The sequence below is a fragment of the Rattus norvegicus genome, chromosome 3, assembly GCF_036323735.1.
Source record: "Rattus norvegicus strain BN/NHsdMcwi chromosome 3, GRCr8, whole genome shotgun sequence".
In the NCBI taxonomy this organism is placed as follows: Eukaryota; Metazoa; Chordata; class Mammalia; order Rodentia; family Muridae; genus Rattus; species Rattus norvegicus.
The window spans coordinates 26,621,926-26,640,915 of record NC_086021.1 but is presented as its reverse complement, the minus strand read 5'-3'; the positions used below and the strand labels follow the sequence as shown (position 1 = coordinate 26,640,915).

Below are 18,990 nucleotides of genomic sequence, written 5' to 3'. Positions count from 1 at the left end.
TCTTCCAGTCTCCTCATCTCTCTAAAACTTTTCTCCCACCCATCCTTTCTTTTTGTCCAATGACAGGCCTCATTCTGTCTTGTACCTGCCTACACCTGTGTGATGACATCATCCTACATCTCCTGAGAGATTCTGCTAAAGCCTTATGATACAGATGAGGAGGCTTGCAGCTAACCATTGGACTGAGCAAGGGGACCACAATAGAGGAGTTAGAGAAAGAACTGAAGGAGTTGAAGGGGTTTGTAACACTATAGGAAGAACAACAATATCAACCAACCAGACACCCCCACCCCAGAGCTCCCAGGGACCAAATCACCAACGAATGAATATACATGGAGGGACTCTTGGCTCTAGCCGCATATGTCACAGAGAATGGCATTGTCTGGCATCAATCAATAGGAGAAACCCTTGGTCCAGTGTAGGGGAATGCCAGAGCATTGACTTGGGAGTGGGTAGGTAGGAGTGGGAGCATCTTCATAGAACCCAGGAAAGAGGGAGGGGGATGGGAGGGAGGAAAGGGGATAACATTTGAAATATGAATACATAAAATATCCAATAAATGAAACTACAAAAATGATGAAAATTGAAACAAAGAAACAAAGTAACAAAGAAAGAGACAAAGAACGAAACAATGAGGGAAAAGGAAAGGGTAAAGCCACCTTAAAGAGAAGTCAAACCTGCAGTGAAATGTAATGAGTAAAGCTCAGAAACAGGAGAGGTTTCAAATGCCACACTACTCTGATAAATTATTCTTAAGAAAGTTAAGGTTCATAAGTAATATTAAAAAATCAGCAAAGGCTCATTATGTACTTTGTGACAAGGAAAACTAAGTATGCAAGAAGCACACGATTGTTCCTCATATCTTCCTCACAAAACAAAAAATAAAATCATAAGAGTTTTTTTTTCAATTTCCTATATTATCTGGACTGCATTTGAGTCCTTCATGTCATATTGCCTCTTACCCTTACTATTCTACTTCTATGTTCTTTATTATTACTATTACTATTTATTATTATTTAATTAAAATAAAATAACATAATTTTCAGCTATAAATTAATACATACATAAAGCAACCTGCTATTCTCATTTAGTGTTGCCTTCATGTAAATTTTTCTAGGGCTAATCACTTTATATTCAATAACCAATTGGGAGTCTTATCCCAGGAAATGACTAATTCTCCCTTTCTCAACAGTTGTTAATTGCCTGTAACTCCCTGTCTGAATGTGAGATCTATGAGATTTCCCTCATCTTCACTGGATGTCAACTGTTCGGGGTATTATGTAAGTCTTACTTAGATACCAATGTTGTTAAGATTGTATAAGCATTACTTCGCTATCTTAGCTAAAAGAAACAATCTTACAACTGACCTCCTGGTCCTCTTTCTTTTACAGATTTTCTGACTAGTCTTCTGCAATGTCCTCTAAGCCTTAAGTTTAAGGGTTATACTGTAGATGTATCACATGGTTCTGGGCAGCCCATTGCTGGTTGTTCTTTGCAATTTGGTTACTTGAGGCTTTCTGTAACTATCTCCTGCATCTGCAAAAAGATGCTTCTTTGATGAGGGATGATAGCTGCAGCAGTGACCTGTAAGCATTCTTGTAGGATCATACTTTAGAATGCAGTTAGAGGGTATACTGATTTAGAAAAGTGGTAGTTGTAGATTCTTTTCTAAGACCCATGATTAGTCTTTTGTAGTTGGCTAAGTTTGTAGTAACAGGCATGATTTTTGCCCACTAAGAAGTTGTTGAGTCCAATTAGACAGTTGCTGGATACCACTAAGATATAAATGCCATGATTGTACTTTTAGGTTTAGCTTGCTCTGATGGTCATTTTTGTGATTCATAGATATCACAGCTTCTCTCCACTTGCATATTACCTTTCAGTACTACAAAAACTAGTCTTCAGAGAGGAGGCTTTAGGTCAGTTTCAGGTCAAATCTTCTGAGTCCTGTTTCTAAAGTGTTTGACATGTGGAGCAAGGGGATTTATCTTCTATTTCTAGGCAGCCAAGGGCAACATCGACATGCTACATTGTTTTTGGGAGTCTCTTTGATTCCTCTGACCAGCAACACAAAAGAATGTTTCTCAGGCATGGTACTGGAGCTTTTGTTAGACTGTCTGTGGTCTTATTGAGGAATTTTATCACTGTAAGTGATATAATAATATTTAAAAACACACACACTCATACACATACACACACACACACACACACACACACACACACTATATTCTACATACATATAAGCACAAATATCTTGGTTGTTATCTTAACAACAACTGTAACCAAGTAAAACCCAAGCAGCTGGATGTGACATTGAAGAATTTTCTTATATGGAACATTTGAGGTAAAAAGACTCAGTCTAAATCTGGATCATATTTTCTGGAGGTAACCTACACACAAAAGAAAGAAAGAAAGGAAGAGAGAAAGAAAGAAAGAAAGAAAGAAAGAAAGAAAGAAAGAAAGAAAGAAAGAAAGAAAAAAGGAAGGAAGGAAGAAAGGAAGGAAGAAAGGAAGGTAGGAGGAAGGAAGGAAAGAAGGAAAAAAACATGGAAGAAGGGACTGATTCTTTTTGCCTACTTGTTCTCACTCTCTCTGACAAGTTCTTCTGTCTTGTTGTTGGGGTGTCAGGAGCCACCATAGGAGCCACTAAAAACTATTAGGAGATCTTCCAGAGATGGGTCTAGCTTGGATTAAAATCTGTGATGGGTTTGATCTATAGGCCTAGGAACAATTCATTTTAGGAAAGATTTCTGCTATTAATATGCTTTTTCTGTTATTAAATATATATAACAATCACTGAGCATTAGCCCACCATTTTGAGCAGGTCTCTGCAGCACAACAAAGAAATACTGTCTTGTAATGATGCTATATAGTCAAATAGATGATTTCTTAATCCTTAGTGATGGTCCTATAAAAATTCCTAAAATTATATCAGTAATTATTAAGCTCTTTTATACTGAGACTGCTATTAGGTTATCTCTGACAATCAAAACTGCAATAAGAACTCTGCGAGTCTGTAGCATCATGAGTTAATTGCTTCTGAGATAGCAGGTATGCTTCTACTGCTCAGAGCACATTCTAAGAGGTTATAAAGCCATTAAACAAAGGACATAAAAAGGGAACTAATGATATACTATAGGTGCTAGGACAGAAGATAAAATATTGTCTGGGTTTATTGTACAAAATTTCACTAATGTCTTGGTCACAAAAGTTTTGGTTTTTAACTCTTCATGAACCTGTCGAGCTTGGTACAGATGATTATTCAGATAATTATTCCTAATGCACATACATGTAAATATTCTTTGTTGTAAACGTCTTATTGATTTTATGATTTTAATTTATGGGTAAACTTGTGATGAACTTTTAAACCACATGATCATACATTCAGAAAGATATTTAAGTGCTGAGGACAAAGAGAAGAGAGCATTCTCTTTGTCTCTCTTTTCTTAGCATTACCTATTTTGCTTTTTTCTTAGGCCCCTTATCTCCCCCCCCCCTTTTTACAAGCTCTGTTCCCCTCTTTCTTGTCATCAACTCTTCTTGGGTATGACTTCCTTTTGTTCTAAAACTTTCAAATGTGCTGTTAAGTTGCTAGTACAAGGTATTTCCCATTGTTTTATGTAGGCACTTAGTGTTAGAAATGTTCCTTTTAGCACTGCTTTCACTCTGTCCCATAAGCTTGAGTATATTGTATATTTATTTTCTTTTAATTCTGTAAAATTTTTAATTTTTTATTTGTCTTGACTCACTTTTTATTTAGTAAAGAGTTTTCAAGTTTCCAAGAATTTTTAAACTTTCTGTTATTTCTGTTATTTTTGGTATCAGAATGCAGGGAGTTGCTTCAATTTTCTTATTTCTGTTGAGACTTGTTTTCTGTCTGAATATGAGGTTAATTTTGGAGAAAGTTATAAGAGTTGTTGAGAAGAACATGTATTCTTTAGTGTTTGGATGAAGTGTTTAGTCCATTTGATTTAAAACATCAGTTAGCATTGGAATTTCTCTGTTTAGTTTGTGTCTTAATGACAGGTCTCTTGGTGAGAAAGCAGTATTGAAGTATCCCAATATCAGTGTATAAGGGTCATTGTGTGATTTAAGCTGTATTAGTATTTTGTTCTGTTTTGTTTTTAACTTGGGTTCCTTTGTACTTGAGGCATAGATGTTCAAAATTAAAATGTCATTTTGAAAGGTTTGTTTGTTTGTTTTTTACCTTAAATGAGTATTTAGTGTTCTTCCTTTTCTCTTTTGATTAGTTTTGGTTTAAAGTCTATTTTGTTAAATTTTATTAAAATGTCTACACCAGATTTCTTCTCAGGTCTATTACTTGATATAACTTTTTCTAATGTTTCCAACCATGAGGTAGTATCTATTTTTGGTGTTAAGGTGTTTTTCTTGGAAGAAGCAGAAGGATGAATCCTGTGGTCTTTTATTGTGGAATTGAAATTATTTATAATTGAGAAATATCAGTGACCAATAATTGCTGATGCTGTTATTTTGTTGTTGGTGTTGTTGTTGGTGGTGGTGGTGGTAGGGGTGATGGTGGTGGTGGTGCTGCTGCTGCTGTGCATATGCATGTGCCTGTGTGTGCATATGCACATGTGCTGTTTTGCTTTTGGTTTTGCTGATGTGAGATTATTTAGTTAATCTCAGTAGGTTGGTTGTTTTCCGTCTAACACTTTCTGTAGCTAGATAAATATTGTTTAAATTTTAATTTATAATGGAATATCTTATTTTCTTCATCTATGGTGAGTGAAAGTTTTGCTAGCTATAATACTCTATTCTAGCATCTGTGGTCTCTTACGGTCTATTGCATATCTGTCTAGGTCCTTCTGGCTTTAAGAGTCTCATGAGAAGTCAAGTGTACTTGCAATAGGTCTGCCTTTTCTGCTACTACATCATTTTCCTTTGTAGCTTTTAGCACTTCTTCCTTCATTCTTTATGTTTACTACTTTGAGTATTATTTGGTGAGGGTGGAAGGGCTTTGTTTTATATTTTAAGCTTTTTGGTGTTCTATGTGCTTTTTTTTGCCAATTTACATAGTTTTATTAGACATACTTGTAATTAGAAGTTCTAAATTTGGGTCTCTGTGGAATAATGCTATACTCTACTTGGATTGACTTAATAGACCTCTTCAATGGTGGGACCTGAAGAAGCACCACTAGATGGAGGAGCTCCGCCATGAGGGAATCCACTAGGCATTCCTTCAGGCCTGACACCAGCATTTTGGTACATCTTGGTAATGATAGGGTTACAGACTTTCTCCAGTTCTTTCTGCCGATGCTCAAATTCTTCCTTCTCTGCAGTTTGGTTCTTATCCAGCCTGCTGATTATTTCATTGCCCCTGTCAAGAATCCTTTGTTTATTCTCATCATTGATCTTGCCTTAAAATTTCTCATCTTCAACAGTTACTTTCATGTCGAAAGCACAGGACTCCAGTGAATTACTGGAGGAAACTTTATCTCTCTGTTTCTTATCCTTAGCTTTTTACTTCTCAGGTTCTTGGAACACACATTTAATATTCTCCTTACTCTAGTGGCCCTTATCATTCATAATGGTAACCTTGTTCTCATTTCCTATGCACTTATCTAAACAGAAACATTGAGGATGCCACTAGCACCAATATCAAAAGTAACTTCAATTTGAGGAAGCCCACAAGGTTCTTGAGGTATACCTGTAAGCTCAAACTTTCCAAGGAGGTTGTTGTCCTTGGTCATGGCCCTTGTCTTAGGGTTTTATTGCTGTGAACAGACACCATGATCATGCCAGTTTAATAAAGAACAACATTTAATTAGGGCTGGCTTACAGTTTCAGAGGTTCAGTCCATTATCAGCAAGGCAGGAGCATGGCAGCATCCCAGCCAGGCATGGTGCAGGATAAACTGAGTTCTGCATCTTCACCCAAAGGAAGCCAGGAACACGCTGAACATCCCCAGTCAGCTAGGAGGAGGGTCTTCAAGCCCACCCCTACAGTGACACACTTCCTTCAACAAGGTCACACCTTCTAATAGTGCTATTCCCTGGGCCATACATATGCAAACCATCACATTCCACTCCCTGGCCTTCATAGGTTTGTTTAAACACAAGAGTCTATGGAGGCCATACCTAAATTTAGTATAATAAAAAAAAAGTACATTTAATTCAACTTCCAAAGTCCCTACAGTTTATAGCAGTATCACCAATGTTAAAAGTCCAAAGTTCAAAGTCTCTTCCAAGAACCATCTAATCATTTAATTGTAATCCCTAAATTAAGACAGGCAGCCAGCTGAGCAAACTTCAAACTCTGCCATCTCCATGTCTAATGTCAAAGTGGTCTTAAGACTTCAACTCCTTTTTCATCTTTGTTGACGACAACAAACTTCTTTCTCCTGAGCTGGTTCCACTCCCTCTTAGCAGCTTTCCTCAGCAGATAACCTGTGCCTCTGGCATCTTTAACATCTTTGGTTCTCCAAGGCAGGTTCAATGTTACAGCTTGTTTCAATGACTGTGATCAATATATGATCCTCCAAAAGGCTGGCTTCACATCTCCAGCTCTGCCCTCTGTAGCAGTTTAATTTCAGGTTGATCCATACTGCACTGTTGCTGTTGTTCTTGGTGATCATCCCATGGAACTGGCATCTTCAATACACTGGAGCCTTCCGTTGCATCTAGGCTTCACCAATAGCCTCTCCTAGACTCTCTTCATGGTGCCAAGCCTCAACTCCTTTTCCTGACCCCTTCAGTCTTGGACCATCAATTTCAACTGAAGGTACACCTGTACCAATGATCGTCTACGGCCTCTCACAGTGCCCAGCCTTAGCTGCTCTTCATGACCCTTTTATGCCTTCAAAACCAGTACCACCTGGGTGACTCTTACACATTGCCAAGTCCAGCCACAGCATGAGGTACAACCTTGGCATCTCTGGAACACAGCTTTCAAAAAACACTTCCTAGAAGATTTCACCTCAGTCATGCTGATCTCTTTCTTAGGTTCAGCTAACCAGCATCAATTGTCCCCGTAGTCTCCTTCTCCTCTTGTATATAAAGCCAAAGACACATGGCTGAAGCTGCTGAGTTCTGCTACTTGCAGGAGTGGAACATGACCCTCTTATTCTATTACATTATCACTAGCTTCCTCTGTTCTTACTCCTTCACTGCCTAAATTTGGCTGTCCTGGACCTTGCTCTGCAGATTGACCTTGAATTTAGAGATCTTTACACCTGTCTCCTTGGGTTAAATGTTTGTAACAAGTTGCCTGGAGCTAACTTAGCTGAGTGGAATCTTGCCTCAAGGTCATTATTTTCTTAATTTAGTTTAATATCCCTGAACACAGGATTCAACTCCATTTCACTTCTTGGTGTCCTTTTAATACTCGAACCATATATTTTATATTTTTCCTTTCTCAACTTCCCTTTTTTCATTAAAATGCTCTTCATGAGACTTAACCAGAGAACAAAGTCTATGATGGGTGTTTCTGATATTTCCTTTGTCAATGTAATTAATCTGACTCTTTTAACCTTAGCCTCAGGCAGACTCTTCAGACTAGGGCAAAAGGCAGCCACATTCTTTAGCAAAATACCACAAAAGCAGTCTTTATAGCCCATACTGAAATTCTTCTCCTCTGTAATCTCTTGAGCCAGGCCTGCACAATTCAAAACACTCTCGGTAACAAAGACTTCCTCATTCCTATTAAGATAGCCCATTAAGCCCCATTTAAACCATTCCACTGCTTTCCAAATCCAAAGTTCCAAAACCCACATACTTCCAAACAAAAGCATGGTCAGGTCTATCGAGGCAATACCACAGTCCCTGGTACTAACTTCTGTCTTAGTTAGGATCTTATTGCTGTGAACAGACATCACGATCAATGCAAGTTTTATAAAGGACAACATTTAATTGGGACTGGCTTACAGGTTCAGAGGTTCAATCCATTATCAGGAAGACAAAAACATTGGTAGTATCCAGGCAGGCATGATGTAGTTGGAGCTGTGTCTACATCTTCATCCAAAGGAAGCCAGGAACAGGCTGAGCATCCCCAGGCAGCTAGGAGGAGGGTCTTCAAGCCTACCCCCACAGTGACACACTTCCTCCAACAAGGCCACACCTTCTAATAGTGCCACTCCATGGACTAGGCATATGCAAACCATCACTTTTACCCTTTTAACTTTATACACCTGAATGAGTTGATTGTCAGAGTAGATTGACAGATTGACAGATTGACAGAGTAGGCTGATAGAGTAGGTGATGAAAGTCTATGTTTGCTTGGTGGGAATGGGGGTATTGCAGTTGATGAGGATAGTCATAACTCCACCAGCAGTTTCACTACCAAGGGAAAGAGGAGTGACATTCAAGAGAAGGGAAATCCTGAACATTCTCAAACTTGTCTCCAGATAGAATGGCTGTCTGGACAGCTGCACCACAATCAACAGCTTCATCAGAATTAATGCTCTTATTTAGTTCTTTTCCAATTGAAGAAGTCTTTCAAAAGCTTCTGAATCTTGGGGATTCTGTTAGAACCACCCACCAGGAAATATCATGGATCTGTGACTTGTCTAGCTTGGTATCTCAAAGGGCCTTCTCTACAGGGTCCATTGTGCCACAGAACAGATCAGCATTCAATTCCTCAAATGGAGCCTGGGTAATGGAAGTATAGAAGTCAATTTCTTCACAGAGAGAATCAATCTCAATACTGGCCTGCATGCTGTAGGAGAGGGTGTTCTTGGCCTGCTCACAAGCAGTGTGGTGACACTAGACAGCTCTCTTGTTCTCATTGATTTCCTTCTTGTGCTTTTGCATAAAATCAGCAATGAAGTGGTTGATCACCCATTCTGTTGTCAAAGTGTTCACCCAAGTGGGTATCTCCAGCTGCTGATCTGACTTCAAAATTTTCATCCTCAAAAATTCTACATTCTAAATCAAAAATTGGCACATCTCTTTCAGCTCTGACTTTCTTATCTAAACCATAAGCAATAGCAGCACAGTTGGTTCACTGATAATTCAAAGTACATTGAGGCCAGCAATAGGTCCAGCATTTTTTGTTGCCTGTTACTGAGAGTCAGCAAAGGAAGCTGGCACTGTGACCACGGCATTAGTAACAGTCTTTCCAAAGTAAGCTTCTGCAAATCCCTTCATCTTCATCAGAATCATTAAGGACACTTCCTATGGGTAGAAACTTTTTGTCTCAACTTGGACCTTGGGTCTGTCTGCCTCATTTACCACCATGAAGGTCCAGTTCTTCATAACAGACTGAACAAAAGAATCATTAAACCTACATCCAATCAGATGTTTGGCATCAAAAACTGTGTTGGTAAGGTTTATTGTAACCTAATTCTCTGCAGCATCCCCAATTAATTGTTCTGTGTCAGTAAAAGCAACATAATTAGGCATGGTACAGTCACCCTAGTTATTGACAATAATTTCCACCTTTCCATGCTGGAAGACATTCATACAAGAATAGGTGGTGCCAGTATCAATGCCAACTGCAGATCCTTTGGACAGGGTTGCTTGAGTGTAGGTCTGGGTGTGTTGATGAGGAGACTATACAAATCCCTGAGAGCTGCCTCAGTGTTCAATGAGTCTATGTGCTTCTTGTACCTTTATAGGTATCTATTTCCTTTGATTAGAAATATTTTTTCTATAATTTTGTTGAAAATATTTTCTGTACCTTTGACTTCTGTTTCTTCTCTTTTCTGTGTACCTACTATTCTTGTGTTTGGTCTTTTCATGGTTTTCAGATTTCTTGAATGTTTTGTATCAGGAGATTATCAGATCTAATATTTTCTTGATTCATTTCTTCTATTGTATCTTTAAAGCTTGAAATTTTCTTCTAACTCTTGTATTTTATTGATAAAGCTTTTCTTTATGGTTCTGTTAAAATTGTTGATTCTTTTTTTTTAACTTTCAAAATCCCCTCTTTTTTGTTTATTAATTTTATTTCCAAAGTCAGGTCTTGAACAGTTTTATTTATTTTCTTACATTGTTTGTGTTTTCCTGGCTTTTCTTAGGATATTTACCCATTTCATCTTTAAAGGTTTCTATCAAATGCATAAAGGGTATTTTATGGTCTTTTACTTGTGCTTCAGATATGTTGGAATATTCAGAGCCCGGTATGCTAAGATAGCTGTGCTGTGTTACTATGACTGATGGTAATTGGTTTTATGCTGGCATGTAGGTACCAGGGTTTGGAATGATTAAGGTGTACATGCCAATTCTGGATTTGTCTTTTTTGGGTATGTGTTTTGTTCCTTGGTTTCTGTTTCTTCTCTGTATTTGGAGAGTGTGATGGCTATTTGTTGTCTGTTTTCCTGACCTGTTCAACTGGTGTGTTCACAGGAATGCCTACCTCATATTGGAGGCTAGGTAGCTGAAGTTAGCCAAAGGAAAATTGGAAGAGATATTCTTTTTGATCCATTGGGAATAAGATCACAGAAAAAGGAGACCATAGCAGTTTTATAGCTATAGAGCTAGGAATGAAACTGGGGTGTTGGATCATACCTCAGGAACAATAGGAGAGGTGGGGGTCTGCCTTTAGTTTATTTGTACCCTGGAAATAGTGGCCCTCGGTTTAGCAGCAGCTGTCTGCTGGAATTGGGATCTGGAACTAAGCAACAAATGGGACGAGCAGGGGGATAGTTTGTGAGATCCACAGGAAACACAGGCAAGGCTAAGGGAAAGCTGTAACTGGTATTCTATTTCAGTGCTAGGGAGAAGACTAAAAGATTGGGTCAGGGGGAATAGAGTGGGGTGGAGAATCTGCAGGCTGTTTATCTGTTTTCTGGAAGGCATGTGCTATCATGGTTTGTTTGTTTGCTTGCTTGCTTGTTTGCTTTTATTGTTGTGTCTTTGTATGGTTTGGTTATGTGAATTACACCTGCATTACAGAATGAGTTTGGTAAAGTTGTTCAATTTTCTATTTTACTGAAAATAGAAATGTCAATATTAGATCTCCCTTAGAACATTCGCAAACTTTAGCAGTCCATTAAGTTCTGAACTTTCCTTTGTGGAAAGAGTTTCAATTACTACACCAATCACATTGCTTGTCATGGTTCTGTTTAAGTTGTTTATATTGTGCTTTAATTTCACTAGGTCTATAAATTTATTTATTCTAGTTGTACATCTTAATGGAACATAAGTTTTCAAGTATTCTCTGATAAACTTGGAGATTTAACTCTTGTCTGTTGTAACATCTCTCTGTCTCTGTCTCTGTCTGTCTGTTTGTCTGTCTCTCCCCCCTCTGTCTCTCTGTCTCTGTCTCTGTCTCTGTCTCTCTCTGTCTCTGTCTCTGTCTCTGTCTCTCTCTCTCTCTCTCTCTCTCTCTCTCTCTCTGTGTGTGTGTTTGGTGGATATTTGCATTCAACTTCCTGTTATAAAATGGCAAGAAACATTTTTTACAATTCACTAAAACACTCTCAAGTGTTATTCCTTTGAAACGGTCATCATAAAAATTAGGTGTGCTTGTTCCATTGACCACTAATGTCATATGAAATAGATATGATTAGTCTCTGAATTTGTTTGTCTCATTGATACATTTGGGAGTTGGGGTGATTTTAAAATTTTGTTTGCAAGGTTTTTTAAAATATTTTTTATTTTATATTTCTCGGATGTTTTATGTATTTACATTTCAAATGCTATCTCCTTTCCCCCCTCTCCCATACCCCCTGTACCCCCTCTTTCTATGAGGATGCTCCCACTCCTACCCACCTACTCCTACACACCCACTCTTACCCACCCACTCCTACCTCAATGCTCTGGCATTCACCTACATTGGAGAAATGAGCTTTCACAGGATCAAGGGCTTTCCCTCCTATTGATGATGGACAATGCTATCCTCTGCTACATATGCAACTGGAGCCATGGGTCCCACCATGTTTACTCATTGGTTGGTGGTTTAGTCCCTGGCAGCTCTAGGGAAGTCTGGTTGGTTGATATTGTTGTTCTTCCTATGGAGTTGCAAACCCCTTCAGCTCCTTCAGTTCTTTCTCTAACTCCTCCACTGGGGTCCCTGTGCTCACTCCAATGCTTAGCTGCAAGCTTCTTCATCTGTTTCAGTAAGGCTCTGGCAGATCCATATCTGGGTCCTGTCAGAAAGAACTTCTTGGCATTAGCAATAATAACTAGTTTGGTAGCTGCATATGGGATGGATCCCCAGGTGGAACAGTCTCTGAATGACCTTTACTTCAGTCCTGCTCCACTCTTTGTCCCTATATTTCAGCTCCTTCAGTCCTTCCGTGGATGTGAAACATTCACATTTTGGTCTTCCTTCTTCTTGAGCTTCATATGATCTGTGAATTTTTTCTTAGGATCCAAGCTTTGGTCTAATATTCACTCATCAGTGAGTTCATACCATGTGTGGTTTTTTGTTACTGGGTTACCTCACTCAGGATGATATTTTCTAATTCCATCCATTTGCCTAAGAATTTCATGTGATCATTGTTTTGGGTCTTTATCATCATTTCGGGTTTTTAAATCTGATTTTTTTCTCATTTCTTCTGTTTAAACCTAAATAAAATGTGTCAAGTATAGTGTGATTTAATATGAACAGGTTTTTGGGGTTTTTTGTTCATTTGTTTGTTTGTTTGTTTGTTTTTAACAGTGCAATGTTTTATTAAACTGCAAAGGAAACCCCGTCTTGGGAAGATTTAAAGCAAACCAAACCCAAACAAGCTCATGAGTACCTGTACCCAGGTCACAGGACTTGGGAAAAGGTGGCACTGGGACTCTGAAACCTGTACAGAAGACACTCTTAAGATTTGAGTAGAGTGAGCAGAGTTGGACTCCCTGTTTATTCAATGAGAAATGTTGCTGATATGCAGGCTAATCCTTCACTGGCTGACTTGGGGATTGTGGTCAGCATTGTCAGACAGCTGCACACCCATGCTATGTAGAAGATTGGAAGCAAATCCTGCCAGGACAGCTTGGGAGCTGTAGGATTCCAGTATATTTGAGACTAGCTTCAGGTCTACATCCATGGCTTCAACAGTGCAATCTCCTGCACCAGAATCTTCTTCATCTGAATTGTCATTTGCAGCCTGGGAGAAAGATCCTTATGTAATTGCTTCCGGATACTGAAGCTTCTGCCCATGCTGATATGTACCAGTTCCTGGTCCATCTGGGCCATGTTGGACTTGAGACTTCCAAGAGCTCCTTTCAGAGATTCAGACTTCTGAGCTTCAAAGCTTAAGTCATCATTTGTGGGATGATGCACAGGTGAGGCAGGTACAAGGTAGAAGGTGAGGCTTGTCATTGGACTAGAAGGAAGGATGGGGAGGAAAAATGTTTGAAGGAAGAGGAGGAGATTGGAATGGAAAGGGGAAAGAGACAGGAAGGACAGGGAGAGAAGCCGTGGCAGGATAATATGGCAGGTGATGTTAAGATTCCATGCTTTACAGGTTGTTATGAAACTTTTTAATGGATGGCTGTGTATTGGGCTTTGTATGTTTACATGGGCAATTATATCTTATCAATTGGGCCAAAGGGTATTGTGTTGTGTGTTCTTTCATGTAGCGATTTAAGTGTAAGAAAGTGTGCGGCCATTGTTCTGGGCCACCACAGAGTTGGGATGTGTGTTTCTGGCATGGAAACCTGCCTTGGGAACTAGGTGGGTAGAGAGATTGCTGCCAGGCTCAGAGAGAGGCCTTTGGCAGTGTGCTATGGGATGGAGCAGAGCAGGTGAGATGCTTTGCTAACTGAGAATTAAGAGATCTAGCAGATATCTTGGAGCACTGTGGTATAGATCTAGTGGAGGATAAAAGACAGTGATTCTTTATTTTTTGTATTTTTACAACAACAATCATCACTGTCTAAACATTTGACATCATCTTCATTTGGATTATAAGAGTCTGACTACTGAGGCTTTGTCCCTAAAATCTTATCAAAATAATTCAGAAAAGAATCTGCATCAAAAGTGATTGGAGCTTCCAAAGGGTCACTGGACAGCTCTGCCCCCTTGTGGGTTGACACGTTGGAGATGAAGGCCTTCATGCTGTATGAAACCTGTCCTACATCATAGTTCTGCTGCTCCTCCTTCTGGGGACTGGGCTGAGATTCTTGTCTGCCTGCAGCATCTTGCAGTAATTGGTCCAGCTGGTCTGGTGAGAGGTCTAACTACTGATCATCATCCTCAGAAGGAAGATCAGCTTCTTCTGTCTTGAGCTTGTCAATGTCAAATGGCGGTGTCTGTTACATGGCTAAGATCACTTCACCTGAGCTCATAGCAAGTGACCTTTCTGGCCAGTGGATGGAGAGCTGGAAATAGTTCTTTGCCATTTCTATTCTCTCCTGGTACTGAGTAGAACTTTCCATCAGTCCCTTAAAGTAATCATTCCTTTCTTAGACTTTCAAACTGGCCCAGAGAGGGGAAGATGTGATAAGAGATTTCTTGGAGTCAGAAAAATGAGGGCTACATTTGGAGCACAAAATCTCAAATCCATGAACCAACTTCATGCCCAGTTCATAGGCTTGGTACTGGGAATGTGACGGAGATGGAAGCCCATATCCACTCCTCTGGTCTAGCAAAAACTTCTGTTGTACCAACTGTGCATACAGACTTTTTGTGAAAGTGACAGATACTATTATTCGTGTTTCAGGTAGAAATATCTTGAAGACTCGACAGGCGCTCAGGTCAATGGGATCCCATAGGTAGAAAGCCTGGACTGCTGCAGACACCAGCCTGGGCTATTGTTTGAGCACTGCCATGATGCCAACTAGAAGAAGCAGTGTGCTTGATGGAGGGAGACTTCAACTTTTTCTGGTGTACCTGTCTACGGAAGCTTGTATAAATTTTGAAGCCGAAACAGCTTCTGGGTGTGCTGAGATTATACTCAATGCTTGCTGGATTGTTGGGAGTGTCGTGGGTAACCAGGATATCTTTTCAGATTTCCTTAGCACAGGAATAACACACTATTGCCGTAAAATATGAAAATAAAAATGAGTGTCATTTATCCCTCAAGGTCCGGCACCGCGGTTGCTCAAGATATCTGCTAGATATCTTAAGTCTTAGTCAGCAAAGCATCTCACACTGCCAAAGGCCTCTCTCTGAGCCTGGCAGCAATCTCTCTACCTATCTAGTTACCAAGGCAGATTTCCATGCCAGAAACATACATCCCAACTCTATGGCAGCCCAGACCAGCTGCCGTACACTTTCTTACACTTAAATTGCTACATGAAAGAACACACAACACAATAACCTTTGGCCCAATTGATAAGATTGAAAGGAAGTGTTTAAGTTTGTTTTAAGGAGAGTACAGAGATTACCTGAATCATGTGGGGATTTTCATTCATGGTTTGGAACTTAGATAGGGAAAAATTAGTCACTAACTCCAAGTAGAGAGTTGTGATAAATGTCTGTAACACCAGGCAGAGTGAATACAGACATATATTATAGAAGTTATTAAGGTTAAATAAAAATATGTGGCTCTGGGCTGAGAGCTTAACAGATGGAAATATTTTGGGCTAAAGTCCTGATTTTTAAGTTGCTTGTTGGTATTTGAATTGATAGAAGGTGTTTAAGTTTGTTTTAAGGGGAGTACAGAGATTACCCAAATCATGTGGGGATTTTCATCCATGGTTCGAAACTTAGGGAAATATTAGTCACTGACTCCAAGTAGAATACTATGATATTTACAAGTTATTAAGGTTAAGTAAAAATCTGTGGCTCCAGGTAGAGAACTTAACAGATGGACATATATTTAGGGTGTTAAGGTTAAATAAAAATCAGTGGCTCCAGGTAGAGAGCTTAACAGATGGATATATTTTGGGTTAAAGTCCTGGTTTGATACACTGCTTTTTGGTATTAGAATTGATGGTGTTTAGTTTGTCTTGTGAATTACCCCTCTAAAGGCCATATGGCTCATTGATGCCAGCTAGCAAGGATTTGTGGTTATTTTTGATATTCACAACAGGAAGCTCAGATGCTCTTAACGTGAGCTCCACGGGAATTTTGGGTTCATTTCCTGATGTCACAGAGTAAAAAAGCCTATCAGGCTCATTGTTTAGCTTGCTCCCTTTTTAAAAAATTGTTTAATCTTCGTAGTGGGTTTGACTTTGAGTTTTATGGTTATATTATTACTCTGGGAGAGAGTGCAGATACAAGCTTTTCTGGTTACAGACTAAGGAACACAGTATTTTAGAAGAAAGATTTTGTCTTTGTGTTTTTAAAAAGTGTGATTAAGCTCTGAAAACCTCACAGAGTCATACTGATCAAATTTGATAGAGGTAGACCACCTGAAAAATTAGACTCAAGAGAATCAAATAAAAAGATACCTCGGTTCTAAAATTTTGTCTTCAAAGTTGTATTTTGCAGTGTGTGCGAACTTGGATTCCTGGTCTCAAGGACTTTCAGCTGGTATAGTCAGGACACATCCCACTATAGCATTTGCTTCACTCTTCCTACCCTCTACCCCCAAGGATACATCAATGAACATGTACAGCTTGAAGAAGTTATGGAGAGTTGTTGCCCCAATTACCTGGACTTTTCCGGGGCTGAAAGTGGTTATTCTAAAGTTGTTTTTATGAGGAATTTAGAAATGGTTGTAATTTAACAGGGAGGAATTAGCTAGATTGCGTTCTACAGTCATAATCTCATTTGGTAACTAAACTAAAATCGTATCTTTGCTTTGGTATAGAATTTATTTGTTAAAAGAGTTTAAAAGTAGAAGGTTTAGAGCCAGTCCTTCTAATGATGTCATTACAAACTTCAGAGTTGATTACAAATGTGAGTTAAGGGCCAAATAGCAAATTCATGGCTCTAACTTTGTGAGAGTACTTTCAAGATAATATTAAGAGATAAAGACAATGGTCCAGATTCTCTTATATAGATAGATGGTTTTCAAAAATGTCGGAAATCCACAAAATTTGAGATTTAAAATTATTTATCTTTTGTTGAGATATATCTGCTCCTAGCAGTTCCCCTTTGGAGGATTTAATGAAGAATTTGAACATCTCTACCTCCAGGTGAGGCAATACTTTGTGGCTAGGCAGCCACTGGAAAAAACTGCCTGTTTCATTTGCCGACTAATACTGTCCAGAAAAGGACAAAATATGTAGAATGTTTGACTGATAAACCCTGCCAAGACAGGGTGATCAGCCCTTAAAAAATCTGCCTTTCAAGAGTCTGTCAGTTGATTTTGGACCAGAAGGCTGAAGACTTGCACTCACATGTTGCTAACAGAGGACTGTGCCTCTAGATAGGCAGAGAGATTGCTGCCAGGCAGAGAGAGAGAGAGGCCTTTGGTAGTGGAGATTTATCTCTACAACCTCTCACTTCTGGAGCCATGTTAGCCTTCCTATGTGTATAGATATTTGGTCATTCAAAGATTTCTGACATGGTTAAAGACTGGTTGTCTTGTAAACAACACACAATGTTTAGCATTGAGAAGGATAATAAATTTGAAAGGGTGGTTTTTCAGATGGCATATGATCTCAAACCAGGATATAAGTCAGGTATAGAATTATAGTCTTTTAGGATAGATGACAAGGTTCTTCGGTTAGTAGACAAAATTGATGGACTCAGTGTTGAATGTATTGTATATTTTATAAATTGTAGAATGGTAATAATTGTACTCAATTTATATATAAGTGAGAAGACCTTTTAACTGGACAAAAAGGGGGAAATGCTGTGGTTTGCCCTGGAGTTATCTGTATTTTGATGCTAATTCCATTGTCCTAAGGACAGCTGCCTAGTCAAGTACTCAGGACTCAGATGACTTCACCAGAACCTTCTCCCCATTGAATTTGTAAAATACAGGTGAGGGGCAGATACGGGATAGAAGGAGGCCTGTCATTGGATGAGAAGGAAGGATGGGTGGGAGAGAAGTTTGAAGGAAGAGGAGGAGACTGAAACGGAAAGGAGGAAGAGACAGGAGGGTCAGGGAGAGAAGCTGTGGCAGGACAGTAAGGCAGGTGACATTAAGATTCCATGCTGTACCTTTACAGGTTGTTATGAATGTTTTTAAGGGATGGCTTTGTATGTTTACGTGGACAATTATGTCTTATCAATTGGGCCAAAGGTTATTGTGTTGTGTGTCCTTTCCTGTAGCAATTTAAGTGTAAAAAAGTGTGGTATTCTGGGCAACCACAGAGTTGGGATATGTGTTTCTGGCATGGAAACCTGCATTGGTAACTAGATAGGTGGACAGATTGCTGCCAGGCTCAGAGAGAGGCCTTTGGCAGTGTGATATGGGATGGAGCAGAGCAGGTGAGATGCTTTGATGACTGAGACTTAAGAGATCTAGTAGATATCTTGGGCCACCGTAGTGCTGGACCGAGTGGGGATAAAAGACAGCCCTTTTTATTTTTTATATTTTACAACAACAACACACAGCTCCCCATGATGAAAAAACACCCTATCGGCACTATGATCAGGATCCGACTACTTAGGGAGAAAGTTGGCTGCTTCTATTAACAGGAACTCACCAGCATTGTGTTCCATCCTTGCCACCAACTCTGGAAATTCCTTTGTAATCTGCTCTATTACATAAACAATAAACCACTCATCCCCAATGTTATCTCCAAACTTTGTCATGTCATACATCTGAGCATGAACACCTCCTTTTGCAGGCTTATATTTGAGATGGAAAGGCTGATTCTGTCAGATATAAGGGAACAGTAAGGGTGCAAACTGGGTCATTATTCATTCAATGTACTTCAAAAGAATCTCCCTGTGCTCTTCTCTGTCTCTGCCTCTATCTGATTTCAGAAACAGATTGTACTACAGAGCATCCTCTACCATCGAAAGCTTTCCTTTGCCCTCCATTCTTCTCTGGAAACGGCCTGGGAGCACAGAAAAAAAAGCATAATATGAAAATTTTTGATATAGCTTTCTTTTACTAGAAATTAGTACTTATAAATCAGAAAATGCCTGTACTGTTTGTAAGAGATTTCTCTTCTTAATTTTTTTTCCTTAGACAGTCATTAAGAATCCTTAGACATTTCAAAGCCTTGCTTTGTGAAGTCCCAGCATTGGACTCTTTACCCAAAATGTAATGGACAAATTGAAGTAAAGAAAGTTTTTTTTTTTGGT

The 18,990-nt window shown here is 39.2% G+C and overlaps 2 pseudogenes; both read right to left on the bottom strand.

Annotated features, from left to right (window-relative positions):
• Positions 1–5,115: 5,115 nt before the first annotated feature.
• Hspa8-ps21 (heat shock protein family A (Hsp70) member 8, pseudogene 21) lies at positions 5,116–8,864 on the bottom strand (annotated as a pseudogene).
• A 3,929-nt stretch (positions 8,865–12,793) lies between these two features.
• Positions 12,794–18,723, bottom strand: Ecd-ps1 (ecdysoneless cell cycle regulator, pseudogene 1; annotated as a pseudogene).
• Between the last annotated feature and the right edge of the window lie 267 nt (positions 18,724–18,990).